This window comes from Mastomys coucha, unplaced genomic scaffold (genome assembly GCF_008632895.1).
Source record: "Mastomys coucha isolate ucsf_1 unplaced genomic scaffold, UCSF_Mcou_1 pScaffold15, whole genome shotgun sequence".
NCBI lineage: Eukaryota > Metazoa > Chordata > Mammalia > Rodentia > Muridae > Mastomys > Mastomys coucha.
In genome coordinates this window covers 112,278,350-112,286,710 of record NW_022196897.1, presented here as the reverse complement: position 1 = coordinate 112,286,710, position 8,361 = coordinate 112,278,350, and the positions used below count along the sequence as shown (strand labels likewise).

At 40.4% G+C, this 8,361-nt stretch overlaps 1 protein-coding gene across 1 annotated transcript in view; it reads right to left on the bottom strand.

Annotated features, from left to right (window-relative positions):
* Usp8 (ubiquitin specific peptidase 8) overlaps positions 1 to 7,176 on the bottom strand; it is a gene marked incomplete at its 3' end in the record, with an annotated part of 54,591 nt that extends 47,415 nt beyond the window's left edge. Inside the window, exon 1 of the mRNA XM_031373256.1 lies at positions 6,891 to 7,176. The remainder of the gene's footprint in view (positions 1 to 6,890) is intronic.
* Positions 7,177 to 8,361: the final 1,185 nt, after the last annotated feature.

Genomic DNA, 8,361 nt, shown 5'->3' with positions numbered 1-8,361 from the left:
AAATAAAATAAATGTTGTAATAATGGGAGAAATAGTTTCTGGCATACTACAGCTTCCAAATGGGTCAAGTGACAATGGATATGTTCTACTGAGGTATCAATTCATTAGCAATCCACCATCAAACTACCTAAGAACCTCCATTAAATAAAGGGTATGACAGGGATGCCTTGGATTGCCTCACTCCCAGACAGCATCATTATTTTAGTATCGATGTGAATCCCAAGCAGATTTACCTTGCAAATGCAGGCTCTGTATTAAAGGATAGGTGGTGAAGAAGACATAAGGCCTGGTTTCTACTCCCTAAGGATGAACACTTTAGTTCAAAAACTGGTGTTGGGTCCCTCGGAACTGGGGTTACAGATCATGTGAGCTACCTGCCATGTGGGCACTGAGAAGCAAAAGAGAATCATCTGGAAAAGCAGCCAATGTTCTCAATCCCATCTCTTTAGCCCCTAAAACTTGGATCTTTAAAAGAATGTGAAAATCGTGTCAGATATATAGACAACTTAAAAGAGTATATCATTAGCTAGTTTGAGGTTAAATTTAAACTTTTTGATATCCTGCTATATAAAATGCCATACTTTTAGAAGCTGAAGGATTAGAATATTTCCACATAGGCTTACAAAACTAATGTGAAACAAAACTGTAAACAGTGGAAGTAAAAGTAGTAGATGGAATTACAAATAAAAATATTAAGAAGGAAAAACTACCACCAGAGGGAACTAGAAGTAATCAGGAAAAAGCAAGTGTAAGTATGTTCTTTGATGGAGATGGCTTTGATAGAGGGATAGTCTGGGGACAAGGTCAAGAGACCAAGCACATCTCTAGGAATCAGCTGCCAAAAAGAACATACAAGAAGCCACGAGGCAGAGAAGTCAAAAACAATCTCCACACAAATCCTAAAAGGCTATGAAAAGCACATAAGTATTTACCTTGCTTTCTAAAGGTAATGAGAAGCCACAGCAGGGTTCTGAAGGAACCTGCTTGTTAGTTGTGCAGTCCCAATTAAGAAGAGCACAAAGATGTGAAGAAAGAAAATCCTAGTTATCTATTGCAATGATTTGCAATGATGGAAGAGAAAGAGGGTGGAGGTCAGACCTAAGGCAACAGAAATGAAATAGGGGAAGCAGAACAAGAAACCCTGCAAAGGCAACAACAGGGCACGCCTACATGGTCAGACTCGGCATGGTACAATGTCATCAAAGTCTTCAGCAACAGCTTTGTAGACAAATGGGGATACGCACACACACACACATACACACATATGTGTATATATATATATGTATATATGTATTTTACTGAGTTATGGATTCAAGGCCAATCTGGGCTTCATAGCAAGACCCTGCCTCAAAGAAAGGGGATATATATATCATTTATATCATATATATATATATATATATATGTTATATATGATATATATGTGTATGTGTATATATATATATATCCCAGTAAAATTATGCAATATTAAAAAAAAGGATTATAAACCAAAGCAAACAAAGTAGCCCAACGTGTAGCAGGAGAACTGAGAAGTCAAGCCAGCCTAAGCTATACAACAAGACGATGTCTTAAAACAAAACAAGAACTTGATAGCTCACATGACAGCAGTGGTATTCCAAAGCCAGTCCAAAGACCAACACTGGCCTGGGGAAGTACTACTTGCTGTTCAGTAACAAAATAAGCTCATGATAGAATACAAACCAAGAAGCATATACCTTTTACAGTCCTCAAACTTCCATCCTAAGGCAAGCTTTTACATCCTAAAGAAAACAGAAGGCTAAGCAGGGCTACATAATGCAGCCATGTCTCATCAATGAAGGTAAGGTGGAACCTTTAGTGATTCAGACTCAAAACACACGTTTCTAAGAGATACAGAAAACAGGGATTGATGGTTACAAATGTCTTACTCTGGTTAACAAGAGTTAATATTTATGAACTAATGAGCCAACAATCAATTGCTCTACTACATATTAATATGACTCAGGTCACTAGCTGAACTCAAAGAAAGGGAAATCCAGTTCAGCTAGACAGAGAAAGCTTTAGCCAGCCCACAGTGTCTTCTTCGGCCCCTTCCTTTCAGGGCCTGGCTTAAGCATCAGCCGTCTCTGACAGTTCTTAGAGTTCATGTCTTAGTCTGAGTCCTACACTGCTCGATACCTATATTGCTCAGTCAGTACAGTTTTTGGCCCAAATAACAAATTGGCTGAAATGATGAGAGATGAGGTGACAAAGGGAGCATTTCAAAAGAGAAGCACTATAGAGACATAAAGTGAGAAATTTCTGTGAGAAAACAATGTGGAAAAGTAAGATAAACTATAGGTTCATGAAGCAATAATTGCTGGGATCAAAGAAGTCCACTGATAATATGATGTATTCTGACTCTACCTGTCAACACTTAGTAGCTGCTAGATAAAAAGTAAGTACTGTCACAGAATGGAGGGCTTGAGAAGACATTTGACAAGTCAGTATTGCCTTGGGATAGCCAAAATGGGTATATACAAGATAGATTCGAAAGACAGGAATAGGGAACAATACTATGGGAAAGAATAATTAGAAAGTCACTGCAGGAAAGAATAAATTAGGCACACTGATTTAGTGATTTAATGATTAAAACTGAGTATTTTCACTTGCTTACATTACCCTATTTTCCTTCTGTGAAAAGTGAAGAACATTAACGTTATTAACTAAATAACAATAACAGGCATACAAAAATATGTGCCTACACAGAAAGCTGAAGCTAGAAGGTGGTAAGTTCAAGGCTACTTTAGGCTACTTAAAAAGATCATGTCTCAAAAACAACCAAACAAGCAAACCAATAGCAACAACAAATGTGAAAAACAAAACAAAACTGTAGTTTAATAACTGATCAGTTATAGGGCTGAAAAGATGGCTCAGTGGTTAAGAGCACTGTTCTTCTAGAGGACCTGAGTTCAATTCCCAGCTACCACACAACTGTCTGTAATAGGATCTGATCCCTGCTTCTGGTGTGTCTGAAAAACTTGACAGTGTACTCAAATACATAAAATAAATAAGTAAATAAATAAAAATGAAAACTGATCAGTGAGCCAGGGATGGTGGCACATGCCTTTAATCCCAGCACTTGGAAGGCAGAAGCAGGTAGATCTCTCACAGTTCAAAGCCAACCTGGTCTACACAGTGAGTTCTAAGACAGTCAAGGCTACACAGAGAAACTCTGTCTCAGAAAGAAACAAAAACAACTCTATTGTTTTGGGAGACTACAACATAATATAACTGAAAATGATACTATATCACTTTTATTCTGTGACAAAAAACTGGAAATAATTTAAGGGGGAGTTTATTTTGGCTCACTGTTTTGGAAGAATTTCAGTCCATCATAGCAGGGAAAATTATGACAGAGTTTATGGCAGCAAGAATATGCTGAGGTGGCTCCTCTGAACTGGCAGACCAGAAGCAGAGAGCTCTGAGGGAACCATAGGTTGGAATAACCTTCAACAGGCTATCCCCAGCAACAAACATCCACCAGTCAGGCCCCACCTCCTAAAGGCTACATATACTTCAAAATGGGGTCTGAAGCTGAGTCTAAGCAAGTAAAATTTGAGTCTGGAAGGGACATTTTACAACTATTTTATTTACCCTGCTTTTATGTAGTATATTTTAAAGCATATACGATTTTCTTTAAAACACAGACATCAGCATTGAGTACAGTGGCATGCATCTGCAATTCTAGCTACCTGGGGAGGCTGAGGCAGGAGAATCTCTTAAGCCTAGGAGTTAGAGGCCAGCCTTGGTCATGGTAAGACACTTTCAAAAAATATAAACAAATACGCACAATCAAAAGTATATAGACATCACTTAGTAATAACTAAAATTAAGAGACTAAATCACTGAGGAGTGGAAGCCTTGCCTTTTCGACAGCTAATATTTCGCTTAAGGCCTCAAAGTAGGCATTCTATAGGAAGACAGCCTCAGGAGAGAACAAACATCTCTGCAATGAAGGAAAGCATAATGCTAACTAAGGACAAGAAGAACTCCAAGGAACATGAACAATATTAGAATGCTAAGGAAAAGGGAGGAGGTAAGGAAGAAAATACCCCCAGCGTCTAAGAGCAATTATATATGGTTAGATATAACACTTGCTGCATAGAGTAGTTGATATATACAAAATGCAGTTTTTGTGTGTTACAGACCCATGTGCAGTGGTCACACACATGCTGGGAGCCTATAAAGTAGTTTTGAGAGCCTTTTGCTTTAAAAGATAGGAGTCAGGCTTTGGGTCTATCATAGCAGTGCTTTGATATGTATGTGCCATGCCCTGGCTGCCCTAGCACCAAACACACATAAACACAAAAATAGTATAAATCCATCATCTGATGGGGCGGGCACCTTCATTGATTGATTGGTTGATTCTCTAACCAGCAGAATATTAATAGAATTTTCAGAGACTGAAAGCTTCCATTTTCTGCCTCAAGTGTAGTCATGGAGCCCAACACACATGCTATGAGAGTTTAATCCACACAAAGAGGCTGGACATAGGCACTCCAGTTATCATTTCCAGCTGCAACCAACATCAACAGTTATCCAGGTGAATGAGCATTATTGGAGTGTAGCCTGAGTGGAACTTTCTGATTACCTAAACAAAGTTGGTTTTTACAACAAAATAAAATGCAAAACTCCTCCCTGCTTCCTGACTACTATAAGGTAAACAATCTCCCTTAACATACTCTTGCCATCAGACTATGCTTCACCTCGGATGCAAACCATCCAACTAACCTTGGGCAGAAGCCTCTGAAACTGTGGGGCAAAATAAATCTTCTTCCCTTTAGAAAATTAGGATGCTAGGCATATTATGAATAAAGTGTGATATGTTGGCTTTATATTACAACTGCTTTACAACACCATTTGGATTCTATTCCATTTATGTTCTTATCAACAAAAGATCAGAATGATTAGTAAGGTTCAAGTAAATAAATCAACAAGTTAAGGAATAAAAAGAAAACTGTAAATATTTTTGTTAGTTTTTCATATCCATTCTTATCTCAAAAAATACAAGTCTACAAGCTATTATTCATTACTCACGGGTGTATATTACTACTGCAAGATCCGTGCAATTCAACTTAAATATGTACCTAATGTCTGGTCAGAAGAGCAGGAATATACATTTTAGTATCAACAGTGATACAGTGGCATAATTAAGTTATATACTAATTCATGTTCTTAAAGAAGCATAAATACAACCAACAGCACCTTAATTAGGTCAGTGCTCTATAGATGAGAAACTACCTACATCCAACATTATTGACTTTCAACAGGGAGTCTTAAACATAAAGAGTGAGATACTCAAAAAGCAGAGCTCTTACACACACACACACACACACACACACACACACACACACACACACACACACACCCTGCCTGGCAGTGGTGGACAGCAGTTGAGGCAGAGGCAGGTGGAACTTTGAGATCAGAGCAATCATGGTTTACAGACTGAGTTCCAGAATAGCCATGACTACACAGACAAACTGTCTCAAAAACAAAACAAAAACAACAACAATGACAAAAACCAAAGCCACCAAAACCAAAAAAATAACACATGGAATTTTTAATGAAGTAGGATAATATACACAACTAAGAATACCCTAAGATTAAAAAAGAACACCTTGGCCAGGCAGTGGTGGCCCACACCTTTAATCCCAGCACTTTCGAGGCAGAGGCAGGCGGATTTCTGAATTCGAGGCCAGCCTGGTCTACAGAGTGAGTTTCAGGACAGCCAGGACTACATAGAGAAACCCTGTCTCAAAAAAACAAACAAAAAAAAAAAAGGAAGAAGAAAGAAAGAAAGAAGGAAGAAAAGAGAGAGAGAGAGAGAGAGAAAGAGAGAGAGAGAGAGAGAGAGAGAGAAACCCTTGCCAGGAGTGGTGCTTGATGTACAGTTTGGTTTTTTTCTTTTTTTTGGGCGGGGGTGGTTTTTCTGTATAGACCTGGCTGTCCTGGACTCACTCTGTAGACCGGGCTGGCCTCGAACTCAGAAATCCACCTCCCTCTTCCCTCCCAAATGCTGAGATTAAAGGCGTGCACCACCACTGCCCGGCTTGATGCACACTTTTATCCAACTCTCCAGCCAAGGAAAGAGGGTTACTGTGAGTTAAAGGCAAGGCTTGTTTACATAGTAAGACCTTGTCAGAAAAACAAACAAACAATAATTATACTCTTTAGCTAGGCATCTTTTTGATCCAAAACCCTAGAGCTTTATAATAAATATTAAACTCCTTAAACTCTGCAACGCATCTGTGAGTCACGTAAATATTTCTTGAATGACTGACTTGGTCAAGGTCACAGACTGAAAGCAAGAACAAAACATAGGAACAGGGTCTGCAGCTTTGTGGGTAAATGAGTACCACTGTGATTTGAGGTTGACAATTCCCTCGGTACATCAGAGTTGAAGTGAACTTGTCAGTGCCACAAGTCTAAAAACGAAGAAACAGTTTTAAGAAAAGAAAATGCCCTCTTTGAAGAAGTTTTAAGTGCGGTGAGTTTATTTAGCTCAATTCTTGTCACATGCGTGACAAGGGTAAAGGGGAATAGGGGAAACATGACAAATGGTTGTAGTGAGGCCTGGGGTTGTAGGTAGCACAAAATGAGAAAAAGGAAGCAAAAGGAAGGAGTCCAAAGTTGGGTCTAGTGTCCAACGGAAAGGAGAACTGGTCAAGGCCACCCTCTGAGACTGGCAAACCACATCAAACTCGCGGGACACCGTAGGAGGGGACGGGAGAGACCAGGAGTCGGGCCCTTCCTGGACCAGCCAGTTGTCTGGGGTTGTCCCACCCCTCCGCGGATAGAGCTTGTCTCCCGGATGACCAGCAGCTGGAGGACGCCTTCCCCGGGAACCGGGGCCGGAGCCAGGCCGCACTCACCGCAGCGCCCGCGCTCCGCTAACGCCGGCCTCCTCGCCTGACGCCCATCGCCCACCACCAGAAGGAGAACGAGCCTCCGCTTTCAGACGCAAGGTAGCGCAGCTCATCCCCTCTTCCCGATTCGCATTGCGTGTCGACGCATCGCGTCTATAAACGTCACGGCGGGGGCGGGGCTTCCAGTAAGCCCCGTAACTCCTCCTTTCTATCCCGTGGCGGGGCGGGGGGACATCGGGGTGGCCCTCTCCGGAAGGGTGAGCGCCGAACCAGTCTGAGCATGCGTCGGAAGGAAGGTTTGGGCTTGTGCGGGACGGAAGCGCCCTGCAGCACTTCCGGTGTCTTCGCGCGTCTCATTTCCGGGTGGAAGTCAGTTCATACCGTGTCACATCGTGTTTTGGAGCTGTCCACGGAGGAAGCGAGGATATTTTGGTCCTCACAATAGTGCATTTTTCTTCTCAAATCAGAAATTAGGGGGAAAAAACGAGAAGGGGATTGATACCTTCTAAAATTTGTAAATAAGCATTCTCCAAAGCCAAGCCTCTGGTTAAAGAACAGACGTGTTTGTAAAACACACCTAACAAACACCGTCAAGGTCCAGTCTTTTTTTTTTGTTGTTTTTGTTTTTTTTTTTTTTTGAGACAGGGTTTCTCTGTGTAGCCCTGGCTGTACTGGGACTCACTCTGTAGACCAGTTTGGCCTCGAACTCAGAAATCCGCCTGCCTCTGCCTCCCAAGTGCTGGGATTAAAGGCGTGTGCCAAAAAAGGTCCAGTTTTACAAAGCTGGAGTTTGAACTCTTTGGAGAATCGTCTTATGAAGAAGAGATAGGCTACTCGTGGACATAAAAATTGCTTAGGGTATTGTCTGTAGTCATTAAATCCGTAGGGACACTCCAAAGGTTTATTGCATGCCAAATCTGTAAGCACAGGTCTAATAAATATATAAAATGAAAATACCTAGCAGATAGGCAGTCATTAACCTTAAAGAGTAGTAAGCATCCAGTCCACCAGTCTTTAAAATAAACGTTAATTTCATTTCCATAACAATTAGCTACATGCAAAAATATTCTTGTATTCCTCCTTTAAAAAAACATCACTTAAAAAATAATAAAAATAAACAAAATAAATTTTAAAAAATCGATAAATTGTATACTATTTGTTCTCTCTAGACTAGTAAAGACTGGTGTGATATGATACTGTGCAATGCTTAGAACTATTGAATAAAAACCTCCATTTTTCCCCTCATAATTAAGGAAGAAATTGTTTTTTGAGGACAGATTATTTTAGAAAAAATGTTTTTTCTCTGCTAAGCTTTGTGGAATTAAGTAAAGAAAGAAAAACTTAGAGCTGAATGTGAGAATAAATATCAAACACATGGAGAGCATTTTGGGGTGCTCTGACAATTGGAAGGAGGTAGGATTGAAAGGGAGAGAGACAATGGTGGCATACACCTTTAATCCCAGCACTTGGGAGGCAG